Source organism: Chlorocebus sabaeus, chromosome 1 (genome assembly GCF_047675955.1).
Source record: "Chlorocebus sabaeus isolate Y175 chromosome 1, mChlSab1.0.hap1, whole genome shotgun sequence".
Classification (NCBI taxonomy): Eukaryota; Metazoa; Chordata; class Mammalia; order Primates; family Cercopithecidae; genus Chlorocebus; species Chlorocebus sabaeus.
Genome location: NC_132904.1, coordinates 67748896 through 67766943, shown reverse-complemented (window position 1 = coordinate 67766943; position 18048 = coordinate 67748896). Strand labels below are relative to the sequence as shown.

At 40.5% G+C, this 18048-nt stretch overlaps 1 pseudogene; it reads right to left on the bottom strand.

The window, feature by feature from the left end:
* Nucleotides 1–14855: 14855 nt before the first annotated feature.
* LOC103247968 (non-selective voltage-gated ion channel VDAC1 pseudogene) lies at nt 14856–15741 on the bottom strand (annotated as a pseudogene).
* Between the last annotated feature and the right edge of the window lie 2307 nt (nt 15742–18048).

Below are 18048 nucleotides of genomic sequence, written 5' to 3'. Positions count from 1 at the left end.
GATGGCGGCCACTGGGAACCAGAGAGACACAGGCACCTCAGCTGCTGCAGGGACTCTGAGCCAAGGAGACGACTACCTATACTCAGGTCTTCCAAATGAGCTAATGTGGAGGCACAGAAGGCAGGTTTATATTGAGTCACCTTAATTAGTGGGTGGAGACTTTATGACTTCTGGATTGATTAGGTTGTGATAATGGACTCCTAACTCATCACAAGAACCATCAAGACGATTAAATTACCTGAAGCAGTAACTCTCAACAAAGGTGGTACCACCCAGTCCGAATTCATTTAAAATCTGGAGTTTGCTCTGTTGGTTCTCCTAGTGAATGGGGGCTGGATTGACAAAGGTCAAGACAATTAAGCTTCCTGCAAGCATGTCATAGGACTCTCCAGGGCCCTTCAGACCTGAAATTGGATGATAAACATGCTGACAATTTCCAAGGCCGCACCCTATTTAATGATAAATTACAAGTATTGTTGCTTGTTTTAATTTTCATAATGTTCGAGAAGTGCAATTGCATAAATCATAGGACCACTGTATATAATTTTGTCCAGAAACTCACAAATTTTTTCACCAATACAAAAAAAATCCTGTTCTGAACAATATATCTGCTTATGCTATTTTAAGAGTTTTTGAACACAACATTTTTCTGCATTTGATATTATCAAACTCATAATGATTCTTCAGGGAATGCAGGAATTGATGCAATCCTCTGCCTCCAAGTATAGCTGTGTTTGAGCTCTTCTACACTTAAATGCAATGTTTAGAATTTTTTTTAGTAGTTGTATAATTTATTAAGAAAATAAAAGAGATTTTAAAATTATGAATGGGGTTTCAAAAAATAAGATAATCATGTCACTTTATAATCAATCACTTTTAGATTGATTAGATTATGATAATGGACTGCTAATTAGAAGAATAATCAAAATGATTAAATTCCTAATTCAGTAACTCTCCACAAACGTGGCCCCACCTAGTCAGGATTGATTTATAGGTGAGCTCTGTTCACTGTCACTCACTGATTTACCAAATATTGGGTAAATAATAATCTTTTTTTTTTTTTTTTTTTTTTTTTCTTGAGGAGTCTCGCTGTGTCACCTAGGTTGGAGTGCAATGGCACAATGTGGACTCACTGCACCCTCTACCTCCCAGATTCAAGGGATTCTCCTGCCTCAGCTTCTCAAGTAGCTGAAGACTGCAGGCACTCGGCACCACACCCAGTTAATGTTTGTATTTTTAGTAGAGATGGGGTTTCACCATGTGGGTCAGGCTGGTCTTAAAGTTCTGACCTCAAGTGATCTGCCCGCCTTGGCCTTCCAAAGTGCTGAGGTTACTGGTATGAGCCACCTCACCCTCCCCAATTTTACTTGTTCTTATTAAATGTATGTATACTTCAAATTTACTTCAATATAAATCAGATCAGGGACATCACTTTCGTCCCTGGCGCAGGGACAAAATCTATCTATAAAGCAACATATTGTATTTTTCTATGTTCCTCTTATGGTGATTCTTACATTGCCAATACAGCAGGTTCTCAAATAACATCTTTTTTGTTGTTGTTGTTGTTGTTGTAGAGGATGGGGTTTCACCATGTTACCCAGGCTGGTCTCAAATTCCTGGGCTCAAGTGATCCACCTGCTTCAGCCTCCCAAAATGCTGGGATTACAGGCATGAGCCACTGTGCCCAGCCTCAAATAATATCATTTGATTATAATATTAATTTAAAAAATTGACTTCTGGCAGGCCAATGTCTGTGTGGGGTTTGCATATTCTCCCCATGTCTGTGTGGGTTTTCTCTGGATACTCTTGTTTCCTCCCACATCCCAGAGATGTGCACATTAGGTGAACTGACATCTCTATGGTCCCAGTGTGAGGGTGTGCCCTGTGCCCCGGATGGAGTCCTGTCCAGCGTTGGTTCCTGCCTCGTACCTTGAGCTGTCAAGATAGGTTCCAGCCACCTGCCACCCTGAACTGGAATCATCGGGTTGGAAAATGAATGAATGAATATAAATTATTGAAAAATAAAAATTCATAAAACACGTGGTATTCATACAAATGCAAGACAATAATGATAAGAGTACAAAATAGATCAGCCAGCCTGCAGTGTCTGTCATTATTCATTTTTTAACTGTGTAGTAGTAGGAGGTGCTCCTTACAATTTTTTCTTTGCAAACATTTATTCCTTGGTTTAACTTACCACAACTGCGACTGCCATCACTCACTGATTCACCAAAAATTATGTGAATAATAATCTCACTAGGTTTTGTTAGGCTTTCTTAATTGCATGTACAGCTCACATTTGTTTCTAAGTTTAATATTCTGAGTGTGTTGAATCTTTGTTTAGAAGTTTGGTGATATTTGGGGGGCGGAGCAAGATGGCCGAATAGGAACAGCTCCAGTCTCCAACTCCCAGCGCGAGCGACACAGAAGACCGGCGATTTCTGCATTTTCAACTGAGGTACTGGGTTCATCTCACTGGGGAGTGCCAGACGATCGGTGCTTGTCAGCTGCTGCAGCCCGACCAGCGAGAGCTGAAGCAGGGCGAGGCATTGCCTCACCTGGAAAGCGCAAGGGGGAAGGGAATCCCTTTTCCTAGCCAGGGGAACTGAGACACACAACACCTGGAAAATTGGGTAACTCCCACCCCAATACTGCGCTTTAAGCAGACAGGCACACCAGGAGATCATATCCCACACCTGGCCGGGAGTGTCCCACACCCACGGAGCCTCCCTCATTGCTAGCACAGCAGTCTGTGATCTACCGGCAAGGCAGCAGCGAGGCTGGGGGAGGGGCGCCTGCCATTGCTGAGGCTTAAGTAGGTAAACAAAGCTGCTGGGAAGCTGGAACTGGGTGGAGCTCACAGCAGCTCAAGGAAACCTGCCTGTCTCTGTAGACTCCACCTCTGGGGACAGGGCACAGTAAATAATAACAAACGCAGCAGCTCTGCAGACGCAAACGACTCTGTCTGACAGCTTTGAAGAGAGCAGTGGATCTCCCAACACGGAGGTTGAGATCTGAGAAGGGACAGACTCCCTGCTCAAGTGGGTCCCTGACCCCTGAGTAGCCTAACTGGGAGACATCCCCCACTAGGGGCAGTCTGACACCCCACACCTCACAGGGTGGAGTACACCCCTGAGAGGAAGATTCCAAAGCAAGAATCAGACAGGTACACTCGCTGTTCAGAAATATTCTATCTTCTGCAGCCTCTGCTGCTGATACCCAGGCAAACAGGGTCTGGAGTGGACCTCAAGCAATCTCCTACAGCTACAACCTACAGCTGAGGATCCTGACTGTTAGAAGGAAAGCTATCAAACAGGAAGGACACCTACACCAAAACCCCATCAGTACATCACCATCATCAAAGACCAGAGGCAGATAAAACCACAAAGATGGGGAAAAAGCAGGGCAGAAAAGCTGGAAATTCAAAAAATAAGAGCGCATCTCCCCCGGCAAAGGAGCGCAGCTCATCGCCAGCAATGGATCAAAGCTGGACGGAGAATGACTTCGACGAAATGAGAGAAGAAGGCTTCAGTCCATCAAATTTCTCAGAGCTAAAGGAGGAATTACGTACCCAGCGCAAAGAAACTAAAAATCTTGAAAAAAAAGTGGAAGAATTGATGGCTAGAGTAATTAATGCAGAGAAGCTCACAAACGAAATGAAAGAGACGAAAACCATGGCACGAGAAATACGTGACAAATGCACAAGCTTCAGTAACCGTCTCGATCAACTGGAAGAAAGAATGTCAGCGATGGAGGATCAAATGAATGAAATGAAGCGAGAAGAGAAACCAAAAGAAAAAAGAAGAAAAAGAAATGAACAAAGCCTGCAAGAAGTATGGGATTATGTAAAAAGACCAAATCTACGTCTGATTGGGGTGCCTGAAAGTGAGGGGGAAAATGGAACCAAGTTGGAAAACACTCTTCAGGATATCATCCAGGAGAACTTCCCCAACCTAGTAGGGCAGGCCAACATTCAAATCCAGGAAATACAGAGAACGCCACAAAGATACTCCTCGAGAAGAGCAACTCCAAGACACATAATTGCCAGATTCACCAAAGTTGAAATGAAGGAAAAAATCTTAAGGGCAGCCAGAGAGAAAGGTCGGGTTACCCACAAAGGGAAGCCCATCAGACTAACAGCAGATCTCTCGGCAGAAACTCTTCAAGCCAGAAGAGAGTGGGGGCCAATATTCAATATTCTTAAAGAAAAGAATTTTCAACCCAGAATTTTATATCCAGCCAAACTAAGTTTCATAAGTGAAGGAGAAATAAAATCCTTTACAGATAAGCAAATGCTTAGAGATTTTGTCACCACTAGGCCTGCCTTACAAGAGACCCTGAAGGAAGCACTAAACATGGAAAGGAACAACCGGTACCAGCCATTGCAAAAACATGCCAAAATGTAAAGACCATCAAGGCTAGGAAGAAACTGCATCAACTAACGAGCAAAATAACCAGTTAATATCATAATGGCAGGATCAAGTTCACACATAACAATCTTAACCTTAAATGTAAATGGACTAAATGCTCCAATTAAAAGACACAGACTGGCAAACTGGATAAAGAGTCAAGACCCATCAGTCTGCTGTATTCAGGAGACCCATCTCACACGCAGAGACATACATAGGCTCAAAATAAAGGGATGGAGGAAGATTTACCAAGCAAATGGAGAACACAAAAAAGCGGGGGTTGCAATACTAGTCTCTGATAAAACAGACTTTAAACCATCAAAGATCAAAAGAGACAAAGAAGGCCATTACATAATGGTAAAGGGATCAATTCAACAGGAAGAGCTAACTATCCTAAATATATATGCACCCAATACAGGAGCACCCAGATTCATAAAGCAAGTCCTTAGAGACTTACAAAGAGACTTAGACTCCCATACAATAATAATGGGAGACTTCAACACTCCACTGTCAACATTAGACAGATCAACGAGACAGAAAGTTAACAAGGATATCCAGGAATTGAACTCATCTCTGCAGCAAGCAGACCTAATAGACATCTATAGAACTCTCCACCCCAAATCAACAGAATATACATTCTTCTCAAAAGAAGACATTCATACAGCCAACAGACACATGAAAAACTGCTCATCATCACTGGCCATCAGAGAAATGCAAATCAAAACCACAATGAGATACCATCTCACACCAGTTAGAATGGCGATCATTCAAAAGTCAGGAAACAACAGGTGCTGGAGAGGATGTGGAGAAATAGGAACACTTTTACACTGTTGGTGGGATTGTAAACTAGTTCAACCATTATGGAAAACAGTATGGCAATTCCTCAAGGATCTAGAACTAGATGTACCATATGACCCAGCCATCCCATTACTGGGTATATACCCAAAGGATTATAAATTATGCTGCTATAAGGACACATGCACACGTATGTTTATTGCAGCACTATTCACAATAGCAAAGACTTGGAATCAACCCAAATGTCCATCAGTGACAGATTGGATTAAGAAAATGTGGCACATATACACCATGGAATACTATGCAGCCATAAAAAAGGATGAGTTTGTGTCCTTTGTAGGGACATGGATGCAGCTGGAAACCATCATTCTTAGCAAACTATCACAAGAACAGAAAACCAAACACCGCATGTTCTCACTCGTAGGTGGGAACTGAACAATGAGATCACTTGGACTCGGGAAGGGGAACATCACACACCGGGGCCTATCATGGGGAGGGGGGAGGGGGGAGGGATTGCATTGGGAGTTATACCTGATGTAAATGACGAGTTGATGGGTGCAGCACACCAACATGGCACAAGTATACATATGTAGCAAACCTGCACGTTGTGCACATGTACCCTACAACTTGAAGTTTAATAATAATAAATAAATAAATAAATAAAAAATAAAAAAAAAAATAAAAAAAAAAAAAGAAGTTTGGTGATATTTTTGTGACTCTTGTTCATATCAATTAGCCTATGATAAAATTAATTTCATTATACATAATTTCACTTGAAGTCATTGTTTTGGGTTTGGTGGCTCACGCCTGTAATCCCAGCACTTTGGGAGGCTGGGGTGGGGGGATCACCTGAGGTCCAGAGTTCTAGAACAGCCTGGCCAACATGGTGAAACCCTGTCTCTACTAAAGAAATACAAAAAATGTGCCGGGCATGGTGGCGGGTGCCTGTAATTCTGGCTACTCCAGAGACTGAGGAAGGAGAATTGCTTGAGCCCGGGAGGTGGAGGTTGCAGTGAGCAGACATCATGCCATTGCACTCCGGCCTGGGCAAGAAGAGCCAAACTCCATCTCAAAACAAACAAACAAACGAACAAACAAATAAACACACAAACAAAGGAAACACCTTAAAGTTTCTCAAGGTGTGTTCTTAGACTAGCAGCAGTAGCATTAATTGGGAACTTGTAAAAAATGAAAATGTAGACCCCAAACCAGTGAATCACAAACTCTAGTGGTGAACCCCAGAGGTTTGTGTTCTTTTCTCCCTATTTCCATGAATTGTTCAGGTTCACATAAGTGATAATGTTTGGAAAGTCTTCTCTCAAGTAGGTTTCTCTGTGGGGAACACAGGAGATAAACTGTCTGAATTGCTGTGTATCTTTCCTTCACCCTGACACAAGGGCCACATCTCGGCTGGGTACAGGATTGCTGGGCTGTAGTCCTTTCTGTCAGTAGTCCTTAACTGCCATGCCACTGTCTGTTCCAGCGTGGGAGATAAAAAGTCTAATCCCAGCGTCATTCTTCTTCTGTAGATAAGATGTTCTTTTTAATTGGATGTTTGTAAAATTTTTCTCTTTCTCCTTAGAGTTCAATATTTTTAACAGCAGATGCCTCAGTGTTTTTTATTTCTCTTCACTCTAGTCCAGTATTTCTCCATTTTTTCATCAATCCCCACTTATGGAGCCTTTTTAGACACTTTTTCCTAATCGCCGTCTCATACAGTTTTAATAGCACAGGTATATTGTATATGTGTTTATGTACTGCATTTGTGCTTTGTACATAAAGAGAGTGAGATTTTTGTTCACTTCCCCAAGAACCAATTTTTGCCCCATTAGGGACACTATCACCCCCTTTTCACCTCGTTGAGAGACCATGGTTTAACCTGAAACAGTGAGCCTTTTATTACAGTTCAAGGAATAATCTACTATTCTTGGTTTAATTATTGTGTTCTCTCCATTAATACCTTTTACTGCTTGTGACACTTTGTTATTCTTGATTTATCCTCCAAGTCCCTTATCTTTTCCTCATGGTTTCTTATATTTTTGCTTCTTGTTTTGAAATAGTTGTCAAATCAAATTTGGATCTCAAGGAAGACCATCCCTTCTTTCAATTCACTCACTAAATTATTTATTAGTTTGGCCTCAGAAAGCATGGCCCCCTTGAATTTTTTTAATGGGGTTGTTTTTTTCTTGTAAATCTGTTTAAGTTCCTTATAGATGCTAGATATTAGATCTTTGTCAGATGCATAGTTTCCGAATATTTTCTCCCATTCTGTAGGTTATATACTCTGTTGATAGTTTCTTTTGCTGTGCAGACACTCTTACGTTTAGCTAGATCCCACTTGTGAATTTTTCCTTTTGTTGTTCCTCTAGTGTCTTTGTAATGAAATACTTGTGCTTTCCTCTGTCCAGGATGGTATTGCCTAGGTTGCCTTCCAGAGTTTTGATAGTTTGGCATTTGATATTTAAATCTTGAATCCACCTTGAGTAGATTTTTGTATATGGTATAAAGAAGGGTTCAAGCAGCCATCTTCTGCATGTGGCTAGCCAGTTATCCCAGCACCATTTATTGAATTAGGGAGTGTTTTCCTCATTGCTTGTTTTTGTCAGGTTTGTTGGAGATCAGATGATCAGGTGTGTGGCCTTATTTCTGGGTTGTCTATTGTTCCATCGGTCTATGTGCCTGTTTTTGTACCAGTACTGTGCTGTTTTGATTACTGTAGCCCTATAGTATAGTCTGATATCAGGCAATTTAATGCCTCCAGTTTTGTTCTTTTTGCTTCGGATTACCTTGGCTACTCAGGCTCTTCTTTGGTTCCATGTACATTTTAAAATAGTTGTTTTTCTGTTCTATAAAGAATGTCATTGGTAGTTTGATAGGAATAGCATCAAATCTATAAATTGCTTTAGGCGGTATGGCCATTTTAATGATCCTATCCATGAGCCTGAGATTGTTTTTTTTTTCAATTTTTTTGTGTCTTCTCTGATTTCTATGAGAAGTTTTTGTAATTTTCATTGTAGAGATCTTTCACCTCCCTGGTTAGTTGTATTCCTAGGTATGTTATTGTTTTCGTGGCAGTTATGAATGGAACAACCTTTTTGATTTGGCTCTTGACTTGGCTGTTTTTGATGTACAGGAATGCTAGTGATTTTTGTGTATTAATTTTGTATCTTAAAACTTTGCTGAAGTTGTTTATCAGCTGAAGGAGCTTTTGGGCCAAGACTCTGGGGGTTTTCTAGATATAAGATTACATCGTCTGCAAAAAGAGATAGTTTTTCTTCTTCTCTTCGTATTTGGATGCTTTTTGTTTCTTTCTCTTGCCTGATTTCTCTGGCCAAGACTTCCAATAGTTTGTTGAGTAGGAGTGGTGAGAGAAGGCATCCTTGTTTTCTGTCAATTTTCAAGGGGAATGCTTCCAGCCTTTGCCCATTTGTTATAATGTTGCCTGTGGTTTTGTCATAGATGGCTCTTATTATCTTGAAATATGTTCCTTTAATACCTAGTTTATTGAGGGTTTTTAACATGAAGGGGTTTTGAATTTTATTGAAAGCCTTTTCTGCATCTGTTGAGATAATCATGTGTTTTTTTTCTTTAGTTCTGTTTATGTGATGAATTACATTTATTGATTTGCATATGTTGAATCAACCTTGAATCTTGGGGATGAAGCCTACTTGACTGTGGTGGATTAGCTTTTTGATATGCTGCTGGATTCATTTGCAAGTATTTTTTTGAGGATTTCTGCATTGACATTCATCAAGGACATTGGCCTGAAGTTTTCTTTTTTTGTGTGTGTGTTTCCACCAGGTTTTGGTATCAGGATGATGCTGGCCTCATAGAATGAGTTGGGGAGGAGTCCCTTCTCCTTAATTTTTTGGAATAATTTCTGTAGGCTCTTCTCTATATATCTGGTAGAATTCAGCTATGAATCCATCAGGTCCTTGGCTTTTTCTTGTTGGTAGGCTATTTATTACTGACTTATTTTTGGAGCTGATTATTGGTCTGTTCAGGGAATCAATTTCTTCCTGGTTCAGTTTTGGGAGGGTATATATTTTCAGGAATTTATTCATCTATTCTAGGTTTTCTAGTTTGTGTGCATAGAGGTGTTCATAGTAGTTTCTGATGATTATTTTTATTTCTGTGGGGTCAGTGGTAACATTTCATTTGTCATTTCTAATTGTGTTTATTTGGATCTTCTCTCTTTTCTTCTTTATTTTTAGCTAGTGGACTATTTATTTTATCATTTTTTTTTTTTCAAAAAACCAACTTCTGGATTCATTGATCTTTTAAATGAGTTTTCATGCCTCCATTTCCTTCAGTTTAGCTCCTCTCATTTTGGTTATTTCTTGTTTTCTGCTAACTTTGGGGTTGATTTGTCCTTGCATCACTAATTCTTTCAGTTGTGATGTCAGGTTGTTAATTTGAGATCCTTATAACTTTTTGATGTGGGCATTCAGTGCTATGAATTTCCCTTTTAACACTGCCTTACCTGTGTCACAGAGATTACAGTATATTATATCTTTATTTTCAGTAGTTTCAAAGAACTTCTTGATTTCTGCCTTAATTTCATTACCCAAAAGTCATTCAGGAATATGTTGTTTAATTTCCATGTAATTTCATATTTACCCAAAAGTCATTCAGGAACATGTTGTTTAATTTCCATGTAATTTCATGGTTTTCAGTGATTTTCCTTTATTTTTCTTTCTTTTTTTAAATACTTTAAGTTCTAGGGTACATGTGCACAACGTGCAGGTTCGTTACATATGTATACATGTGCCATGTTGGTGTGCTGCACCCATTAACTTGTCATTTACATTAGGTATATCGCCTAATGCTATCTGTCCCCCCTCCCCCCTCCCCACAATAGGACCCGGTGTGTGATGTTCCCCTTCCTGTGTCTAAGTGATCTCATTGTTCAATTCCCACCTATGAGTAAGAACATGTGGTATTTGGTTTTCTGTTCTTGCAATAGTGTACTGAGAACGATGGTTTCCAGCTCCATCCATGCCCCTACAAAGGACACAAATTCATCCTTTTTTATGGCTGCATAGTATTCCATGGTGTATATGTGCCACATTTTCTTAATCTAGTCTGTCACTGATGGACATTTGGGTTGATTCCAAGTCTTTGCTATTGTGAATAGTGCTGCAATAAACATACGTGTGCATGTGTCATTACAGTAGCATGACTTATAATCCTTTGGGTATATCCCCAGTAATGGCATGGCTAGGTCAAATGGTATTTCTAGTCTAGATCCTTGAGGAATCACCACACTGTTTTCCGCAATGGTTGAACTAGTTTACAGTCCTATCAACAGTGTAAAAGTGTTCCTATTTCTCCATATCCTCTCTAGCACCTGTTGTCTCCTGATTTTTTTAATGATTGCCATTCTAACTGGTGTGAGATGGTATCTCATTGTGGTTTTGATTTGCATTTCTCTGATGGCCAGTGATGATGAGCATTTTTTCATGTGTCTGTTGGCTGTATGCATGTCTTCTTTTGAGAACTGTCTGTTCATATCCTTTGCCCACTTTTTGATGGGGTTGTTTGTTTTTTTCTTGTAAATTTGATTGAGTTCTTTATAGGTTCTGGATATTAGCCCTTTGTCAGATGAGTAGATTGCAAAAATTATCTCCCATTCTGTAGGTTGCCTGTTCACTCTGAGGGTAGTTTCTTTTGCTGTGCAGAAGCTCTTTAGTTTAATGAGATCCCATTTGTCAATTTTGGCTTTTGTTGCTGTTGCTTTTGGTGTCTTAGTCATGAAGTCCTTGCCCATGCCTATGTCCTGAATGGTATTACCTAGGTTTTCTTCTAGGGTTTTTATGGTTTTAGGTCTAACACTTAAGTCTCTAATCCATCTTGAATTAATTTTCATATAAGGAGCAAGGAAAGGATCCAGTTTCAGCTTTCTCCTTATGGCTAGCCAATTTTCCCAGCACCATTTATTAAATAGGGAATCCTTTCCCCATTTCTTGTTTTTGTCAGGTTTGTCAAAGATCAGATGGCTGTAGATGTGTGGTATTATTTCTGAGGTCTCTGTTCTGTTCCATTGGTCTATATCTCTGTTTAGGTACCTGTACCATACTGTTTTGGTTACTGTAGCTTTGTAATGTAGTTTGAAGTCAAGTAGCATGATGCCTCCAGTTTTGTTCTTTTGGCTTAGGATTGTCTTGGCAATGTGGACTCTTTTTTGGTTCCATATGAACTTTAAAGCACTTTTTTCCAATTCGTGAAGAAAGTCATTGGTAGCTTAATGGGGATGGCATTGACTCTATAAATTACCTTCGGCAGTATGGCCATTTTCGCAGTATTGATTCTTCCTACCCACGAGCATGGAATGTTCTTCCATTTGTTTGTGTCCTCTTTTATTTCACTGAGCAGTGGTTTGTAGTTCTCCTTGAAGAGGTCCTTTACGTCCCTTGTAAGTTGGATTCCTAGGTATTTTATTCTCTTTGAAGCAATTATGAATGGGAGTTCATTCCTGATTTGGCTCTCTGTTTGTCTGTTACTGGTGTATAAGAATGCTTGTGATTTTTGCACATTGATTTTGTATCCTGAGGCTTTGCTGAAGTTGCTTATCAGCTTAAGGAGATTTTGGGCTGAGACAATGGGGTTTTCTAAATATACAATCATGTCATCTGCAAACAGGGACAATTTGACTTCTTCTTTTTCTAACTGAATACCCTTGATTTCTTTCTCTTGCCTGATTGCCCTAGCCAGAACTTCCAACACTGTGTTGAATAGGAGTGGTGAGAGAGGGCATCCCTGTCTTGTGCCATTTTCAAAGGGAATTTTTCCAGTTTTTGCTCATTCAGTATGATATTGGCTGTGGGTTTGTCATAAATAGCTCTTATGATTTTGAGATACGTTCCATCAATACCGAATTTATTGAGAGTTTTTAGCATGAAGGGCTGTTGAATTTTGTCAAAGGCCTTTTCTGCATCTAGTGAGATAATCATGTGGTTTTTGTCTTTGGTTCTCTTTATATGCTGGATTACATTTGTTGATTTGCATATGTTGAACCAACCTTGCATCCCAGGGATGAAGCCCACTTGATCATGGTGGATAAGCTTTTTGATGTGCTGCTGGATTCAGTTTGCCAGTATTGAGGATTTTTGCATCGATGTTCATCAGGGATATTGGTCTAAAATTCTCTTTTTTTGTTGTGTCTCTGCCAGGCTTTGATATCAGGATGATGTTGGCCTCGTAAAATGAGTTAGGGAGGATTCCCTCTTTTTCTATTGATTGGAATGGTACCATCTCCTCCTTGTACCTCCTGTAGAATTTGGCTGTGAATCTGTCTGGTCCTGGACTTTTTCTGGTTGGTAGGCTATTAATTATTGCCTCAATTTCAGAGCCTGCTATTGGTCTATTCAGGGATTCAACTTCTTCCTGGTTTAGTCTTGGGAGAGTATAAGTGTCCAGGAAATTATCCATTTCTTCTAGGTTTTCTAGTTTATTTGCATAAAGGTGTTTATAGTATTCTCTGATGGTAGTTTGTATTTCTGTGGGGTCAGTGGTAACATTCCCTTTATCATTTTTTGTTGCGTCTATTTGATTCTTCTCTCTTTTCTTCTTTATTAGTCTTGCTAGCAGTCTATCAATTTTGTTGATCTTTTCAAAAACCAACTCCTGGATTCACTGATTTTTTGGAGGAATTTTTGTGTCTCTATCTCCTCCAGTTCTGCTCTGATCTTAGTTATTTCTTGCCTTCTGCTCGCTTTTGAATGTGTTTTCTCTTGCTTCTCTAGTTCTTTTAATTGTGGTGCTAGGGTGTCAATTTTAGATATTTCCTGCTTTCTCTTGTGGGCATTTAGTGCTATAAATTTCCCTCTACACACTGCTTTAAATGTGTCCCAGAGATTCTGGTATGTTGTATCTTTGTTCTCATTGGTTTCAAAGAACATCTTTATTTCTGCCCTCATTTCGTTATGTACCCAGTAGTCATTCAGGAGCAGGTTGTTCAGTTTCCATGTAGTTGAGCGGTTTTGATTGAGTTTCTTAGTCCTGAGTTCTAGTTTGATGGCACTGTGGTCTGAGAGACAGTTTGTTATAATTTCTGTTCTTTTACATTTGCTGAGGAGTGCTTTACTTCCAATTATGCGGTCAATTTTGGAATAAGTGCGATGTGGTGCTGAGAAGAATGTATATTCTGTTGGTCTGGGGTGGAGAGTTCTGTAGACGTCTATTAGGTTCGCTTGGTGCAGAGTTGAGTTCAATTCCTGGAGATTCTTGTTGACTTTCTGTCCCTTTGATCTGTCTAATATTAACAGTGGGGTCTTAACATCTCTCATTATTATTGTATGGGAGTCTAAGTCTCTTTCTAAGTCTCTAAGGACTTGCTTTATGAATCTGGGTGCTCCTGTATTGGGTGCATATATATTTAGGATAGTTAGCTCTTCCTGATGAATTGATCCCTTTACCATAATGTAATGGCCTTCTTTGTCTCTTTTGATCGTTGATGGTTTAATGTCTGTTTTATCAGAGACTAGGATTGCAACCCCTGCTTTTTTTTCTTTCCATTTGCTTGGTAGATCTTCCTCCATCCCTTTATTTTGAGCCTATGTGTGTCTCTGCATGTGAGATGGGTCTCCTGAATACAGCAAACTGATGGGTCTTGACTCTATCCAATTTGCCAGTCTGTGTCTTTTAATTGGTGTTCAGTGATTTTCTTGGAGTTTACTTCTGTTTTTGTATTGTGTCATGGCCTGAGAGTGTGTTTGATATGATTTCTGTTCTTTTGCATTTGCAGAGGATTATTTTATGTCCAATTATATGGTCCATTTTAGAGTATGTGCCATAGAGTGGTGAGAAAAATGTATCTTTTTTTTTTTTTTAGGTTTCCATATTTTATTCAAGTTTTTTTTTAAAGTGATGTTAATTACAGCATTTCAAGGGGAGGATCTAATTCCACACAAAATGGAAGACTCTAAAATGTACCCATTAAACTGCTAAAAGACAAATTGAGTGGTGAGAATACAACAGAAGTCCAATGTAGATTCTGAGTGTTGTCACCATGTGATTACAATCACACAGACACTTCCAAGCTTATAGCTGAAACTCCTGGAAGCTATTTCACACTCTGGTGCCAGGGCAAAAAATACAACACAAGAAGGAATAAGTCCTGAATTATTGGCTTCATCACATCCACCCTCTCCACCCCAAAATGGCACAAAAGAAACAGTGACCACACCCTGCAGACCTTCTGGTGTAAAAATGGTGATGATGACCTGTTCTTGGAATGGGAACAGGTCATGAAGATCTGTCTCAAAAAGTCCCATTCAGGTGAGCTTATACACACCATCAAGCAGCGAGCCTCTCATCAATTAGGGTTAGGAAACCAAGGTTCGATTTTCAGGAAATCACTATTTCATTCATTTACTCTATATAAATTTACAAAGTGCCTACATATTATCAGCTTCCACTAGAAGCCATTTCTAGATAAAAATGAAACCTGGCATCTCAAAGGGGCCACCAATTTGCCCCCAGATCTACCACTGAAAGGGTTTGTTTTGGACATGAGTTTCTTCTGCACCTCTGACAGGGTAACATCTTAAAGCTGAATCACCTTTAACCTGGAGGTCTAACATATTTAGCAATACTTGCAACCCAGACATACAACACTAAAAGATACACTAAATTCTGAAGGTACTGCAAAATAGTTTAAAATTAAACAATCGTACAGTATTCATTTATGCTTGAAATTCCAGTCTTAGACCAAGCTTGTGGTCACCAGCATTGACGTTCTTGCCATCCAGAAGAGCTGACAGTGTCAGTTTGATAACTTGCTTTAGGGTCTGAGTGTATCCTAAATCTGTCAGGCTGGAGTTGTTCACTTTAACCCATAAGCAGGCGTCAGGGTCAATCTGATACTTGGCTGCTTTCCGAAGCGCGTGTTACTGTTTCCTGCAGTCCAGGTGAGATTGACAGCGGTCTCCAACTTCTTGCTCACCTTTTGGTAAATGGAGCTGCCCAACTCTGTCCCGTCATTCACATTAGTGTGAAGCTGGAATTCATCAGTCTTGTAGCCAACTACAAAGTTGCTCTGGGTCACTCGGGACTTTGCAGTCTCAAAATTCATTTGGTACCCGGCCAGCCAGCTCTGGTAACCCAGCGCCAGAGCACCCCGGATGGAAGGCCCAGCAATGTCGAAATTCATGTCCCAGCCCAGGTTAATGTGCTCTCGCTTGTACCCTATCTTGATTTTAACATTGTTTCCCCCAGTGATAGGTGAGAAGGATGAATCGAAGGTCAGCTTCAGTCCACATGGAAGCTGATCTTCCACAGTAATCTTGGTGCTTAGTATATTGTCGGTGCTTCATTTCTCTGTAAACGTCAGGGTGTACTCAGTCCATCTGTACTTGGTTTCCAGACTGCCCATCACTTCAGTGGTCTCAGTGTTGGCTGAGCCTGAGTTTGTAAATTCCAGTCCATTCTCGGATTTGGTTTTCAAATCAAGCTTTATTAAGCCAAATCCATAGCCCTTGGTGAAGACATCCCTGGCAGATTTGCCAAGATCGGCGTACATGTGTGGCACAGCCATCATATTCTCTGAGGTGGTGGCAGCTGGCTCGGCGGTGGCTCCGGAGGGGGCTGCCTATCTTCTCTTAAGGTCTACCAGATCCACCTGGACACAGTGGCTTATGTCTGTTATCCCAGTGCTTTGGGAGGCTGAGACGGGTGGATCACTTGATGCCAGGAGGTCAAGACCAGCCTGGCTAACATGGCGAAACCCCATCTCTACTAAAAATACAGAAATTAGCTGGGTGTGGTGGCACACGCCTGTAAGCCCAGCTGATTGGGAGGCTGAGGCACGAGAATCGCTTGAGCCTGGGAGGCGGAGTTTGCAGTGAGTTGAGATCATGCCACTGCACTCCAGCCTGGGCAACAGAGGCAGGCTGTGTCTCAAAAATAAATAATAAAAAGATCTATTAGAACTATTTGGTCCAATATTGAGTTTAGGTCCTGAATATCTTTGCTATTTTTCTGCCTTGATGATCTGTCTAATACTGTCAGTGGAGTGTTGAAGTCTCCCACAATTTTTGTGTGTGATTCTAAGTCTCTTTGTAGGTTTCTAAGAACTTGCATTATGAACGGGGTGCTCCTGTGTTGAGTGCGTATATATTTAGGATAGTTAGGTCTTCACGTTGAATTGAACCCTTTACCATTATGTAATTCCCTTCTCTATTCTCAGGAGATGAGCATGGTGCAGAAGTTCAGGGATCCAGGAAATAATGAAGTATAACAGATAAACAACTTTTAGCATGTCTGTATTTATTCAGTGCCTGACTGAGAATCTAGCACATAGTAAGTACATATAATCATTCTTTCCGTGCCTCTTAGGTTCCATTCTCCCCATCTCTAAGTTCAGTTTCCAGAGTAGGAAGATTTACTCCTATTTTTGTTCCTGCAGTACCCTCTAGGTAATGGCTGAAACTGTTTCAAAATTAAAATTATGTGACAAGAGCCCAGTACAGGCTCCTTAGGATGTGCCTGCTGTGGACAGCAACTACACCAGCCCTATGAAAATATATAATACCCTGAAGAAATTCACCTCTCTGAAGGAGGTGGAATCAATCAAAATAGATATGAAAATGCCATTGGAGGTTGATGGCCATGTGTGTGCACCACTGTGCTGACAAAGTAACAGCCAGAAAAGAAGATCAAATGAAGCAATGTAAACCTTAAGTAGAAAAGAGAAGCCTGAAGAGGACCTGCTAAGCTAAGGATGGCCATTTGGTACGTAGAGAGCAAGGAGGATTTTTCTTCTGGAAGGCAAAGAAGAGAGGTTAAAGAGCTCAGTGACTGGGGTCTGGCCTACGGGTGAGATTGTGGGTACCTGAGTAGTTGCTTGTCTACTCAACCTAATCTAGACAACTTCTCAAATGCCTCGTGAATGTTCTCCTGTCTCATTCCAGGTATCTTCAGCATCTCAGAAAATTAATTTCCACTGCCCTTTTTTGTGTTCCCGAGAGAATTACCCTTATTCAGGGTATTTTAAAAAATCATCTCTCCAATGTGTCGGCAATGTGCCTGTGAGAACGTTCACCTCAAAAATCACTTCTTCTCTCTGATTTCACAAAAGTCTAATTATCAGAGGACCTATCTCAGGAATAGGAGTATGTTAGATTACCTGGCAATGTTTCCCCTAACTGATTTAAGACTTTCTGAGGTCTGAGATTTATATTATTTCTTTGTGATTTTCCAGATCTCAGTATATCACAGCACAGTGCGATTCCTCAAAATATTTAACAAAACAACCAAATGACAAAATATTGGATGAGTGTGAAGTATCAGGGCAGGGTAGCCATAAAGAAGTCCCTTTGATACCTTGGATATTTACAGTAGTCAGGATCAGAGCCAATGTAGAACCTTCTTTGGAGGGGCTCCAGGCCCAGGGCTCCTTGGCACATTGAGAGGTAAAAAGGGTCCCCATGCCCAGAGTCTCATTCTGCCATCCCAGACAGCATTTTCCATTTTACTGGCATAGCCCATATTTATGACTGTGGTTTGGTGGTGTGCTGGTAACCCAGCGAAAATACACACACAAGGATCAGCCAATCAATTAAAACCCAGCATTGTAGTGTTTGCCAGTTTTGGCAGTGTATGTACTCCCACCAAGGTCATTTTCAAGATATCAACGTGACATCACTGAATGTGAAGTTTGCAAGGAATATGCACAGATGAGCCAGTACAAGTGGCTTTAACCCACAATGCTTTAGTCTCTCCAACTCTGTCTACCCAGCTCTAGACAATAATACTAATATTTTCAGCCACCTACTTTAGGTCCCATAACATCTAGTCTAGATAGGGCCTTTCCTATCTAGACTGAAATTTTACTCACAGCAAT